The sequence below is a fragment of the Rattus norvegicus genome, chromosome 11 (assembly GCF_021556685.1).
Source record: "Rattus norvegicus strain SHRSP/BbbUtx chromosome 11, alternate assembly SHRSP_T2T, whole genome shotgun sequence".
NCBI classification, from domain to species: Eukaryota; Metazoa; Chordata; class Mammalia; order Rodentia; family Muridae; genus Rattus; species Rattus norvegicus.
In genome coordinates, this window is record NC_141544.1 from 2,101,672 (window position 1) to 2,116,627 (window position 14,956).

Sequence of the window (14,956 nt, forward strand, 5' to 3'; positions counted from 1 at the left end):
ATTACTTCCCTGCTTTCGGTATTTGCATTTTCAAAGGCTAAAGACTCAATTATCGCCTTTCTTGCTGCTGAATCTGATACACTCCTTTCCACCCCTGAGGTAAGCATTTGTAAAAGGTCAGGGAAGGTTTCTTTAGGACCTTGTATGACTTGAGTGAAAGTTTCAAGTCTTTTCCCTGATTCTGCGACTTTGTCCCAGTCCTTTAAGGCTGACAATCGACACCATGCCAGAGTTTCTTCATCATATACAGCCTGCACCTCTACTTCAGCAAAGCGGCCTTCACCAAGCAGTTGATCTCTGGAAATCTCTCTGCCCCTAGCTCTATTTTATCGTTCTATCTCCCTCACTTCTTCTCTCCACCACGAAATCCATTGTAAATTTTCAGCAGGCTCTAGAATTGCTCTTACCATATCTTTCCAGTCTTGGGGGATTACTCTATTTTTAATAGCCCAAGAAATCAAGATTTGTTTTACAAATGGTGAATGCATTCCAAAATTAGTTACGCTTTCCTTAAATTTCCTTAATTCTAACACATCCATGGGTTGACATTCAAATTCTTCATAACCCTGTGGATGATCATCGTTTGGAGGCTTTTGTTGTACACTAACTGGATAGACTAAAGTTTGTTTCCTAATAACCTTAGGTTGGATTTCTCTAATTTTATCTTCTGTCTCTTCCTGAGTTTTTTCTTTAGTTGTAATTTTAAATTCCTCTCTTAAAGTCTGTACCCATGATTCATATTTCTCCTTCTGTCTTCCCCCCTGTTCCTTGAGTTCCTGAATTCTCTGTTCAAGGCTTTGCTTCCACACTTTGAATTTTTCTTTATATTGTACTTCTAATAATTTGTTATCCATTATCTTTTGATTGATTAATTTTAAAAAGTTATTCTCCAAGTCTTGCTTCCAAACCTCATTGCTTTCTCTCTGCTGTTCAGTATGAATTGTGAGCTCTTGTATGTTCTGTTCTAACATCCTTTCTAGTTCCTGTCTACCACTTTTATTTTCATCTTTCTGTCTCTTATTCTGATCTATAATTTCCTGTGTCTTCAATTCTAGTGTTCCTTCTAGGCTACATTGCCAAGATTTAATTTTCTCTTTCTGTTGTACATGTTGTTCCATAATTACCTGTATCTTCTGTTCTAAGCCCTGCTTCCATAATTTTAGCTTCTCTTTATGTTGTAATTCTGATATTGCAGCCTCTGCCTTATTTTGATTTGCTAGTTTTAGTAAGTTATCCTCTAGACTTTGTTTCCAGATTCTATCTCTATTTTCCTGCTGTTCAATTTGATCGTTGAGTTGTCGAATTGTTTTTTTCTAGTGTCTCTTCTAGCTCCTGTTGTCAAACTTAAGCTTATCTCACTGTTGTTCAGAGTCATCTATATATCTGAGAAATTTCTGTTCTAGCATTTCTTGTAATTTCTTTCCTAAGGCTAGAAATTTGCTATTTAGGGTCCTGTCTTTTGAGAAGATATAGTAAATCAGAAGAATGAATATTGCAATACCGGTCAATGATAAAGTGTCTTTTTCCTCAAAATTCACAACCATCAGACCATTCAAAATATCATTCCATAAGGCTCAAAAGATATTCATTGTGTTTCTCATCTTTAAGTATCAAAAAGTTATATATCTCTCTTACATCAAAGTAGTATCTGATCCGAAGCTGTTTGTACCTTTTTCTCCCTCCGCTTCAGAACACGTGCAGTCCTCTCGATTCTTCCTAGACCCCTCAGACCCAGTCTTCAACTTCTAATCCACCAGTACTCCTGCCTAGATCTCTATCAGAGCCCTATTCTGGGGGTGAGAGGGAAGTAAACTTTTATCTCAGGTTAGTTGAGTTCTAATGGATACGTTGGGTGCCAGTTGTTGCAGTTTCCTCTCCAACACGAATCGGCCCGTAAGAAAATGCAACTCAATTAATGTGAAAACAATCCAGCGTCTAGATTGGGCAGATCCACCCTACACTGTCCTATTCCTAGCTCCCAAATCCCTCATCCCTTTCACCTTTTATTTGCCAGGTCTCCAGCTTCTCCTTCTCACATGACGACTCTCTCCTCACTTCTTTCCTTTTCCTCCCCTGACTCCTCTAACTTTTTCTCAGTTCCCCATCATGTCCCTAAACTCTCGCTCTCCCACCGATCTTCATTCCTCCTCTCCCAACACTCTCAACTGTCCAATCCTCCCCCTCCTCCTCAGGTTCTACTGGCTCAACTGTCACCAACTGTCGTCTCTCACCCTATTCTCTGAACCTCTTTCCCTCTCGCTCCTGACTCCTCAATCTGCCCAAATCTCGTGCTCTTGCCTTTATTTCACAAATTCAGAGAGAAATCCAAGGCAAACCACAACAAAAACGTAAGCTTTTTAGACTCTACATACAATTAAAACTAAGCTTATTGGCCAATTAACAGCAATTCACTTTGCAAAACACTAGCTGTGTGTTTATCTTCAATGTCAACTTCCTACAAGCTTTTCCTGCTGGAACGAACAGAATTTGCCAAAGAATGTTCGATTCAGAATGGAAAACGCATGTTTTGTCTATATAGAAAAGTCTGCTTTATACTGTCTAGAACCACTTAAAACTAAGCTTATTCGAGAAGTAACAGCAATTCACATTGCAAAACACTCGCTGTATGTTTATCTTCAAAGTCAAGGTCCTACAAGCTTTTTCTGCTTAGAACGAACAGAATTTGCCAAAGAATGTGTGATTCAGACTGGGAAAAAGATGTTTTGTCTATATAGAAAAGTCTGCTTTTTACCGTCTAGAACCACTTAAAACTAAGCTTATTTTCTAAGTAACAGCAATTCACTGTGCAAAACAGTAGCTGTGTGTTTATCTGCAAAGTAAACTTCCTACATGCTTTTCCCGCTTGGAAGGAACAGAATTCGCCAAAGAATGTGTGATTCAGACTGGGAAACCCATGGTTTGTCTATATAGAAAAGTCTGCGTTTTACAGTCTAGAACCACTTAAAACTAAGCTTATTCGCCAAATAAGAGCAATTCATTTTTCAAAACACTAGCTGTGTGTTTATCTTCAAAGTCAACTTCCTACAAGCTTTTCCCACTTGGAACGAACAGAATTCACCTAAGAATATTTGATTCAGACTGGGAATCACATGGTTTGTCTATATAGAAAAGTATACTTTTTACCGTCTAGAACCACTTAAAACTAAGCTTATTCGCGAATTAACAGCAATTCACTTTGCAAATCACTAGCTGTGTGTTTATTTTCAAAGTAAACTTCCTTCAAGCTTTTCCCGCTTGGAAGGAACAGAATTCACAAAAGAATGTACAAATCAGACTGGGAAACGCAGTTTTATCTATAAAGAAAATTCTGCTTTTTACCTTCTCGAACCACTTAAAACTAAGCTTATTCGCCAAGTAACAGCAATTCACTTTGCAAAACACTAAGTGTGTGTTTATCTTGAAACTAAACTTCTAACCAGCTTTTCCTGCTTGGGTCGAACAGAATTTGCCAAAGAATGTCTGATTCAGACTGGGATACGCATCTTTGTCTGTATAGAAAAGTATGCTTTTTCCATCTGGATCCACTTAAAAGAAAGGTTACTCGCCAAGTAACAGCAATTCACTTTGCAAAACACTAGCTGTGTGTTTATCTTCAAAGTAAACTTTCTAAACGCTTTTCCTGCTTGAAATGAATGGAATTCACCCAGGAATGTGTGATTCAGACTGGGAAACGCATGTTTTGTCTATATTGAAAAGTCTGCATTTTACCGTCTAGAACCACTTAAAACTAAGCTTATTCGCCAAAAAACAGCAATTCACTTAGCAAAACACTAGCTGTGTGTTTATCTTCAAAGGAAACTTCCGACAAACTTTTCCCACTTGGAACGAACAGAATTCGTCAAAGAATGTGAGATTCAAACTGGGAAACACATGCGTTGTCTGTATAGAAAAGTATGCGTTTTACCGTCTATAACCACTTAAAACTAAGCTTATTCGACAAGTAATGGCAATTTTATTTGCGAAACACCAGCTGTGTGTTTATCTTCAAGGTTCTTTGTATTACTGGATACATAGAAAGATATTGTGTAAATTTTTTTTTGTCATGTAATATCTTAGTTTCTCCATCTATGTTAATTGAGAGTTTTGCTGGATACAGTAGCCTGGGCTGGCATTTGTGGTCTCTTAGTGTCTGTATAACATCTGTCCAGGATCTTCTGGCTTTCATAGTCTCTGGTGAGAAATCTGGTGTAATTCTGATTAGTTAGCCATTATATGTTATTTAATCTTTTCCCTTACTGTTGTTAATATTTTTATTTGTTTTGTGCATTTTGTGTTTTGACTACTATGTGACAGGTGGGCAGAAGTGGCAGTCTCTCCTTCCCTGTGGTCTCAGTATTGCCCACTCTTCTGGGTGATCAGCTCTCTGTCCCACAGAGTTTCCAAAGGAGTTTCAAATGTTCACTCCCTATCCTACAGGTATCCAATCCTTCCAATTCTCCTCCATAGTGTGTTGGACAAGACCCCTCTGGTCAAGGGGAGGTACAACAGGCCCCATCAGACAAAGAGGGCTGCAAAAGTTCTTGTCTTAAAGGTAATCTCAGTGATTACTTAGGTTCCACAAATAGATTAAGTCCTGCCCCCTCTCCACATGAGACTTTAGTACCTAAGCCAGCTGGCAAAGCAGGGCAGAGAGTTATGTCCACTCACAAATACAGGAAAAGATGTCCTCCATCTCCACCAAAGTGCCTTATGCAATCTGCTTTGGGTATAATGAGTTTGACACCTGGTTCTGCAGACAAAGGGGATTTCAGAACTTCCCTATTAAACCAAGAGGACCTTCAAAGTCCTCCACTATTAAAAATGGATTTAAATCATCACTTATGGTCCAAGGGGGGCAAAATGCAGTCACAAATCCCCAAGTGAACCTCATAATACACATACCAGCCCAAGCAGAGACAAACCTTTCTTCATGTACACCATTAGATCAAGGACCATTGAAAGTTTCAGAAGGGGCTCTTGAGAGTTCCACACCCATGCAAGATGTGGGAGAAAATTCTGAGTCCACCCAAGGAACTCTTGTGCCTTCTGCACATAAAAAATATGATCTAGCACCCTCACCATCTCCCCCAGTACTTCCAATGTCCCTATACAACAGAGAATTATTCAAATATTCTCTACCACCAAAAAGGACCCTCCTGACTTGTCATCAGGCCCAAAAGAGCCAAGTTTATCACAACACACAGTCAATGAGCCATGCAGACTCCATATTTATACAGTGTGCAGAGAAGATACAACATCCCCTACCTCCCAGGAGACTCTAGGTCATTCTGTCCTGTAAGGAGAGGCTCCAAAATTTTCCACATATACATCAAAGATGCTAGAAATTCCCAAAAATGAGCAGGTTTCTCTGAGTAGTACTCTATCTCATAAAGAGACTGTTGGACGAGAAACATCTACAAAAGGAGTTCTACCCACAGCCACATCTTTAGAAATGGCTTGTGTATGTGACACGTGTACAAAAGATGTTCTAGGACATATTCCATCTGTAGAGAAGGTTATGGATCGAACCATATGTGAACGCGGAGTAGGGGAACATGATATGCAAACACCAGAGTCTGTAGCATCCTCGACATCTGAGGAAAGGGATTCCTTGGATTCCATTTGTGCAAAAGAATGGATATGACCTCCGCAGATTTCACAGGAGGCTATAGGAACTTCCTTATCTCCTCAAGATCAGAAATCTTCCCCAGATACAGAAGAATCTACACACTCTTCCAAATATGCACAAAGGGTTTCCAGTCCTTCTTTATACCCACAAGCAGACTCAGAACATCTGCCAAATACATCAAAGGCTCTGGATTTTACCTTATCTCCTGAAGGGGCCTTGGAAGCCGTTTTGCCTATCAAGCAGGCTAGGGAACCTGACACTTCTATACGAAAGTCTGTTTCAATATCTGTAGCAGAAGAAATTTTTCTTGGAACTTCCACAATTAAACAACGATGTCTAGAAACATCCTTATCTGCTCATGAGGCTCCCAGACCTTTCACATAAGTCCATGATGCTCTAGGAGAGGTCACATCTTCAGAGGTAGCTCTAATACCTACTCCCGTTTCTGACATCACAGTCAGGCTTTCTACACATATACACGGTACATTAAGTCCTTCCTCATCTGAGGATGTCTTAGGATCTACTGCATCTGAACAGCATGCTTTACAACTAACCCCATCTACCCAAGTAGATTTATTTCACATGTCCACTCTGGGGAGAAATAGTCGACATTCTCCCTCTACCAAGATGGACCACAGGCATCCAGTTTCTAGAAACAAAGGGTTAAGATTTGATCCTCCTGATGGAGTCTTGAGAAATTTCTCCTCTAAGGAAGACAGGTTCAACCTTCCCCCTTCTGCTAAAAGGGATCTTGTGCCATCTTCTGCTGCCAAAGAGACACCAAAACCTACAACTACTCCTCATGTGAGTCCCACACCTTCTCCATCTGTCCAAAGGGCCTGGAATTTTCCAAAAAATGACCAAGGAAATGTGGACCGTTGCCAATCCTTACAAGGTAATGCTGGACATTACATATTGTCCCAAGATGGTCAAGTAACTCCTCCTTCTACCAAAAAGGCATGTTCACCATCTGCCCTAGGGTTTCAGGGAATTTCTTCACCCCTCTCAAGGGCTCCAGAAAGTGTTCTCCATGCTCAAAGTGATTTGTCATTGTGAAAATTAGACTTCAAAAATACAAAACCATTTTTATATTTCCAAAGGTCTGAGGGATAGTCCACATCGAAAGAAAAATCATGTAGACCTTGTGCCATTAGCCAAAGTATATCAGAAAAATTCCATGTCTTCTAAAGCATCTAAAAATCAATCTGGCTCTAGTACTCTTCCTGGGAAACATTTACCATCAGCCATACAATCCACAGAACAATCGAAATCTAAAAAGGGATATCTAGAAACTTTACCATCTGCCAAAAGGTCTTTAGGATGTTCATCAACTTCTCCAAGAGCTCGGTTAACCCAGAGAACAAAAGAACTAAAGCCATCTGCCCAGGGTGTTTTCACAAGAACCACATATTTCTTCTTTTCTTTTATACCAAGACAGATGTCCAGCTTCTTTCTCCCCATCTCTGATTGCTTCATCCTATTTGTTCTCCCTCCCAAATGGCTCTTTACTCTGAATTAGAGGCCAATTAATAAACCATAGATATATGGAAGGAATATCTGAGAGGCATTTGCTGTCAAGACAACACTTGTTACCTCACAGAAGAAGCTAAAGCTCTCCAGGATACAAGAGATTTTTCAGGGAGGGCCTAATGATGATGTCACTGAGAACAGCCATGGCCTACCTGCTGAACAGCTTTCCTTACATTGATGAATTTCAAGGGTGCCTTTTCCAGGTATGTCTCCTGTGACACAGTGGAAACCTTTATGTACTCCATCTCTCTAAAGCTAGAGACTTCTTTTTCCTTCATTAGTGGTTTCATGTTCTGAATGGAGAAAGTTAATCAGGGTCCTGGTATGGGTAGTAATGATCTAGGAACTTGGAGTGGAGGTGATTCTTCTGGATAATATTTTTATTCCTAGGTCCATTCCTGTGACATAAAGTTCAATTTTCTAGGTTTTCTCTGTTTTGTAAAGGCCAGTATATTCCCTTCAGACCTTTAGGTGAATGAATATTGTATTTAACTTTCTTATTGTACATTCCTTGATAGGGGACTTTATTAATATTCCTGAATGTGTACTCAAAAATTGTTTTCCTATTCCATTTTCCGCAATGATTTTGGCAATGAAATGGGCCCAGCTATAGAGTGAGTATAACACTGTAAATACTGGGTACCTACTTCAAATGATAAACTCCTAATCCTTATTTTATCCAAAGATTACCAGTCATCAATAAAACAAATGACCACATGGACTATACATTTTGGATCTCTAGATACATTTGATATCTGTACTACACTATCTACCTTCCTGTGTTCGCATGGCCAGACTTGAAGGTTTTAGATGTGTTACCATGATTCTTTCTACGCCCAAATATAAGAAACAGGAGGATGTGCAGGGAGAAGAAAGGCCTGAGGAACAGTGAAACCTCAATTTCAAAAGCTTCATAAATACAGGAGGGAGTCTATTTGACATTGTCATTTGTAAATTCTACATTTTTGACTTACTTACACAGAATCCATGTTAACATTCCACCTAACCTAATAGATGTAGGAAGGACCAAAAGTATATATATATATATATATATATATATATATATACCAAAACAGGATAAGATTGATGAAGCTAAGAAGTGCATTCTGCCAGGAACCAGATATAGATATTTCCTGAGAGACACAACTAGAACATATCATATACAGAAGTGAATGTTTTCTTGTAAAAATATAAAAATAAAAAAGTAAAATTTTCTTTTACCCTGCTAACACTTTCATCGATGTGTCTGAAATTCTGTGTGAGATATATTGGCAGAAACACCTTCCCACTCCTCGGCTGCGCAGTGTTTCCTGCCACCACACACTTTCCTATACTCACATCCTCACATAAAAAACACACAACACAATAATCTTTAATCCACTTCATTAGATATAATTTCCCTCTGAAACATACAAAGCCTGGTACCATCCATCCCTTAGAAACATTAATAACAACATGTAAATACACAGAACAGAACAGAATCTTAAATTTACCTACAATGGCTTCTCACTCTGTCATCTTCCTTTCTCTCTTTTTTCCTCTAATCTCCTCCCTCTTCCTTCAAACTTCTCTCCTGGCCATTCTTCCTTCTCCTCAAATGATAACCCTCTTCCTATCCTGTTCCTACCACTCACATATACTTTACAAATTCAATGGGGAGATAGTTCTGGTTATGTCACCTGAGTTCTGAGTACAGGACTATGCTGCTGACCTTGGGGCAGTGGAATTAGCATCAAACACAGAAAACTTCCGGGCAAATCACAACTTGAACCCTAGTGGCAAACCAGTGAACTGAAAATTGACTTCTTGTTGTTAGATTTGGAGAAAGGATTAGAAGAGGTGAAGGTGCTTTCAATCCCATAAGAACAACAATGCCAATGAAACAGAGCTTTCTGGTAGACCAATATTCAAAGACTGTACATGAACAGATCTATGGCAATAACTGCATATGATGCAGAGGATGGCCTTGTTGGGCAACAATTGAAGGAGAACCCTTGGTCCTGCCTAGGTTTGACTCCCAGTTCAAGCGACTGTCCAGGGTTAGTAAGGGGGTTTATAGGAGAAGGGTAAGGGGACTGGTAATGGATCTTAAAGTCAGGAAATGGGAAAGGAAATAATATTTTAAATGTAAATTTAGAAATTTCCAATTAAAAAGCAATAAAATTTGTTAAAAAGTTTAAAAAAATGAAATAAAAGAAATCTGCCAGCTAATCACAGCTATTGACTCAGAATTTTAAGGGGTCACTGTCAGGGAATGGTAGTCAGAGTAATACTTGTGGAAAGACTGATATAATGAAGTCTCATCTGGAAGCACTTCTCCGTCCCAGATATCAGTGCCAGACACAAACTGCATTATTAGAATCCAATGCATGGAGGAGTTTACTCTGTGCTGAGGACACAATACTTGCCTTACCTTTCTTCCTTAGGACCTTTTCCTTCTTGGCAAAAGGATAAAAGCTATGAGATCTCAGGAAAAAACTATAGTGCCCTTCCTAACACCTGGCTTTTGGGATAAAGAAATGAATTATATAAACTATCTGACTTCCAAGAAAAATAACATGCAGGGAAGTCCAGATGCTTCTGAGAGGATCCCAGCTCCTGATTCCCACATGTGGAAGGCTCAGATCAAGGCTATCTGTTCAGAAAACGTACTCAACCCCTACCCAAGACTCAAGGAGCTTTCCCATTGACCACATATTTCTTCCTTTTTTATACCACGATAGAAAACCAGCTTCCTACTCGCCATGTCTGATCACTTCTTCCTCTGTGTTCTCCCTCCCAAATGTCTGTTTACAATGCACTAGAGGACAATTAGTAAACCCAGAAGGTACTGAAGGAATACCTGAGAGGCAGTTGCAGTCAGAACAACACTTGTGACATCACATAAGAAGCTAGGGCTCTCCAGGATACAAGAGATTTTTCAGGGAGGGCCTAATGATGATGTCACTGAGAACCACCATGTCCTACCTGCTGAACAGCTTTCCTTACATTGACCAGATTTGAGGGTGCCCTTTCCAGGAGTGTCTCCTGTGACACAGTGGAAACCTTTACATGCTACATCTCTCTAGAGACTTCTCTTTGCTTCATTAGAGGTTACATGCTCTGAATGGACAAAGTTAGTCAGCGGCTAAGCATGCCTAGAAAAGATTTAGGAACATAGAATGGAGGAGATTCTTCTAGATAAAATTTTGTTCCCAGGTTCATTCCTGTGATACACAGTTCAATATTCCAGGTTTTCTCTATTTCCTAAAGGCCAGTATTTTGCCTACAGACCTTAATTGAATGAATATTGTATTTTACTTTCCCATTGTACATTCCTTGATAAGAGACTTTATTAATATTCCTGTATGTGTACTCAAAAATTCTGTTTCCAATTCCATTTTCAGCAAAGCAGAGGACAAATTACCTATAGAATTCAGTTCTCTAGTCCTATTTGATATCAGTACTACACTATCTAACTTCCTGTGTTCCCATTGCTAGCCTTGAGAGTCAGATGTTTTACCATGATTCTCTCTGAAGGCCAAACATAAGATACCGGAGGATGGGCAGGGCGAAGAAAGGCTTGAGGACCAGTGAAACCTCAACTTCAATACGTTCATAAGAACAGGAGGGAGTCTATTTGACATTGTCATTTCTGAACTCTACATTCTTGACCTAGTTGCTCAGAATCCATGTTACAATTCCCCCTAACCACATAGCTGTATGAGCCACCAAAAGTATATATACACATCAGCCACCAAAACTAGATAAGATTGATGTAGCTAAAAAGTGCATTCTGCCAGCAACCGGATATAGATATTTCCTGAGAGACATAGTTAGATCATGTCAACTACAGAAGTGAATACTAGTGACAAACTAGTGATCTGAAACAGACCTCTTGTTGGCAGATTTTGAGAAAGGATTACAAGAGCTGAAGGAGCTTTCAATCCCGTAAGAACAACAATGTCAATGAACCAGAGCTTTCTGGTACTAGACCAATGTTCAATGAATGTACACGGAAAGAGCTATGGCTCTAACTGCATGTGGCAGAGGATGGCCTTGTCATCAGGAATGGAAGCAGAAGCTATTGGTCCTCTCTAGGTTTGTCTGCCAGTCAAGGTAATGTGAAGGCGCAGTCAGGGGGGCTAGAGAAGAAGGGGAAGGATACGTTTAGGAATCTTATGGGCAGGAGAATGGGAAACGAAATAACATTAAATGTAAATATAAAGACATCAAGTTAAAAAAAGCAATAAAATTGCTAAAACATAAAAAAGAAAGAAATAAAAGAAGAGAAAACTTACAGATAATCACACCTATTGACTCAGAATAGTAAATGGTAGTCAGTGGAAATAATATCACTGCTGCTTCCCAGACTGCACTATAGGTATCCAAAACATGGAGGAGTTTACTCTGAGCCAGGGACACAATACCTGTCTCTCCCTTTTTCCTTAGGAACCATAAGAACAGAGAAGTCCAGATGCTTCTGAGAGGCTCCCAGCTCCTGATTCCCATAGATGGGAGGCTCAGATCAAGGCTATCTCTCTAGCAATCCCACTAAATCCCTACCAAGTACTCACTGACCTGTACCAAGGACAATGTATTTCTTCCTTTTTTTATACCAATACAGAAGGCCAGCTTCCTTCTCCCCATCTCTGATCTCTTCATCCTCTTTGTTCTCCCTCCCAAATTGATGTTTACTCTGAATTAGAGGTCAATTAGTAAACTCTAGAGGTACTGAAGGAATGTCTGAGAGGCAGTTGCAGTCATGACAACACTTGTGACATCACAGAAGATGATAGGGCTCTCCAGGTTACAAGAGATTTTTCAGGGAAGGCCTAATGATGATGTCTCTGAGGACTGCCATGGCCTACCTCCCGGGTTTTGGCACCAGATGTCCCGCGCTATCGTCTCACCAGCAAGAATGCACACTAGGACACACAAATCCTTCTGCAGCAAAGCATTTATTGTATCTTAAAGAGGGGATGCGGGGCCCCAGCAATGCGCGGCTTATATACACCCTAGCGCGGCGCATCCACACCTGATTGGTCGCTTATCCATGATCTCATAGGCATGCCCCAGAGTGGGCAAAGACCTGGCACGAAGACACTCTTGCACATGCGCACACAGCTAACTTCCTGAAAGGAAGTCGGGCTGGCGCGGCGGAAGCCAGAGCCATCTTGAAATGGCAAATGCTATCCCGGCTTTCCACATGGGGCGCAGTGGAATCCAGCTCCATCTTGTGGTGGCGAATGCTATTGCGGCTTTCCACAACATACACTTCAATTTCCTAGGTTTTCTCGGTTTCTCAGAGGCAAGTATTTTCCCTACAGACCTTCAATTGATGAAATATTGTATTGATTTTTTTCTACATTCCTTCAGAGGGGACATTATAAATATTCCTAAATGTGTATCAGAAATTGTTTTCCAATTCAATTTTTTGCAACGATTATGGCAAAAAAGGGGCCTAGGTACAGAGTGAGTATAGCAGTGTAAATATTGTGTACCTACTTCAAATGGTAAACTCCCAAATCCTTATTTTTTTCAAAAAATTTCAGACATCAGTAAACCAAAGGACCACATGGAGTATTGAATTTGTTTCTCAAGACCTTTTTGATATCAGTACTACAGTATCAACCTTCCAGTGTCCCAGGGACAAATTTGAGGGTTTTGAAAGCTTTAGCATGATTCTTTCTTCAGGCCAAACAATAGATTCTGGAGGATGGGCAGGGAGAAGAATGACTGAAGTCCGGGGATCCCTGAACTTCAGTAGGTTCATAAGAAGAGGGGGGAGTCTATTTAGCATTTTCATTTGGGGATTCTACATTCTTTTTTTTTTTCTTTTCTTTTTTTCGGAGGTGGGTACCGAACCCAGGGCCTTGAGCTACTAGGCAAGCGCTCTAACCACTGAGCCAAATCCCCAACCTGGATTCTATATTCTTGACCTAGTTGTGGAGAATCCATGTTAAAATTCCTCCTTACTTCATCACTGCAGGAGCCATCAAAGTGTGTGTGTGTATATATATATATATATATATATATATATATATATATATATATATATATGCCACCAAAACTAGATAATATTGATGAAGCTAAGAAGTATATTCTGCCAGGAACCAGATATAGATCTTTCCTTAGAAAAAATACAGAAGTGAGTGCTAGCGGCAAACCAGTAAACTTAAAATGGACCTCTTGTTGGTAGATTTTGAGAAAGTATTACAAGAGGTGAAGGAGCTTTAACTGCATATGAACAACAATGCCAATGAATCAGTGCTTTCTTGTACTAAACCAATATTCAAGGTTGGTACACAGAGAGAACTATGGCTGGTTATGTCCTTCTTAAGCATCAATGGAAGGACAACCCATTTGTTCTCCCTGGGTTAGACTCACAGTTCAATGGAATGTAAAGGGGCAGTAAGGGGCATAATAGAACAAGAGCAGGAGCATGGTTAGGGATCTTATGGGAAGGAAATTGTGAAAGGAAATAACATTTGAATATAAATATAGAAATATTCAATTAATGATAAGGAATAAAATATGGTAAAAATAAAAAATGAAAGAAATTAAAGAAAAGAGCACAACCAAATAATCACACCTATTGACTCAGAAATCTAAAAAGTCATTGACAGGGAATGGAAGTCAGAGTAATACTAGTGAAAAGACGGGGACAATGAAGTGTCTAATAGGATCACTTCTCTCTCCCAGATAACAGGGTCAGACACAAACTGCTGTAAATGAATCCAAATCATGGAGGAGTTCACTCTGAGCTGAGGACACAATACCTGCCTCTCCCTTCTTCATTAGAAACTTTTTCTTCTGTGGCATAAAGGATAGGAGTCAAGAGCTCTCACGTAAACAACTATGTCCTTCCTAACTCTTGGATTTTGTAAGAAATTAATGATATAAACTCTCTGATGTCCAGGAACCATAACAAGCAGGGAAGTCCAGATGCTTCTGAGAGGCTCCCAACTCCTGATTACCATATGTGGAAGTCTCAGATCAAGGATATCTCTTCAGAGAATTCACTCAACACCTGCACAGGACTCACCGAGCTTTCCTATAGACCACGTATTTCTTCCTTTTTTTTTATACAAAGACAGAAGGGCAGCTTCCTTCTCCCCATCTCTGATATCATCTTCCTCTTTTTTTCTCCCTCGCAAATGGCTCTTTACTGTTCATTAGGAGCCAATTAGTAAACCCTAGAGGTAGTGAAGGAATATCTGTGATTCAATTGCAGTCAGGACAACACTCGTGACATCACAAAAGAAGCTAGGTCAATGCGGGATACAAGAGATTTTTCAGGGAGGGCCTAATGATGATGTCACTGAGAATTGCATAGCCTACCTGCTGAACACCTTTCCTTACATTGACCAGATTGGAGTTTGCACTTTCCTGGTATGTCTCCTGTTGCACAGTAGAAACCTATACATAGCCCATCTCTCTAAAGCTAGAGACTTCTCTCTGCTTCACTAGTGGTTACATGCTCTGAATGGAGAAAAATTAGACAGGGTAGAAAAGATTTAGGAACATGGAGTGTAGGAGACAATTCTAGATATATTTTTATTCCCAGTTTCATTCCTGTGATATACAGTTCAATTTTTTCTGTTTTCTCTGTTTGCCAAAGGCCATTATTTTCCCTACAGACCTTTAATTGAATGAATATTGTATTTCAATTCCTTATGGTTAATTCCTTGATAGGGTATTTTGAAACTATTCCTCAATGTGTACTCAATAATTCTGTATTCCAATTCCATTTTTTGCAATGATTTTGGTCACAAAGGGTGCCCAGCTATAGAGTGAGTATAACAGTGTAAATAC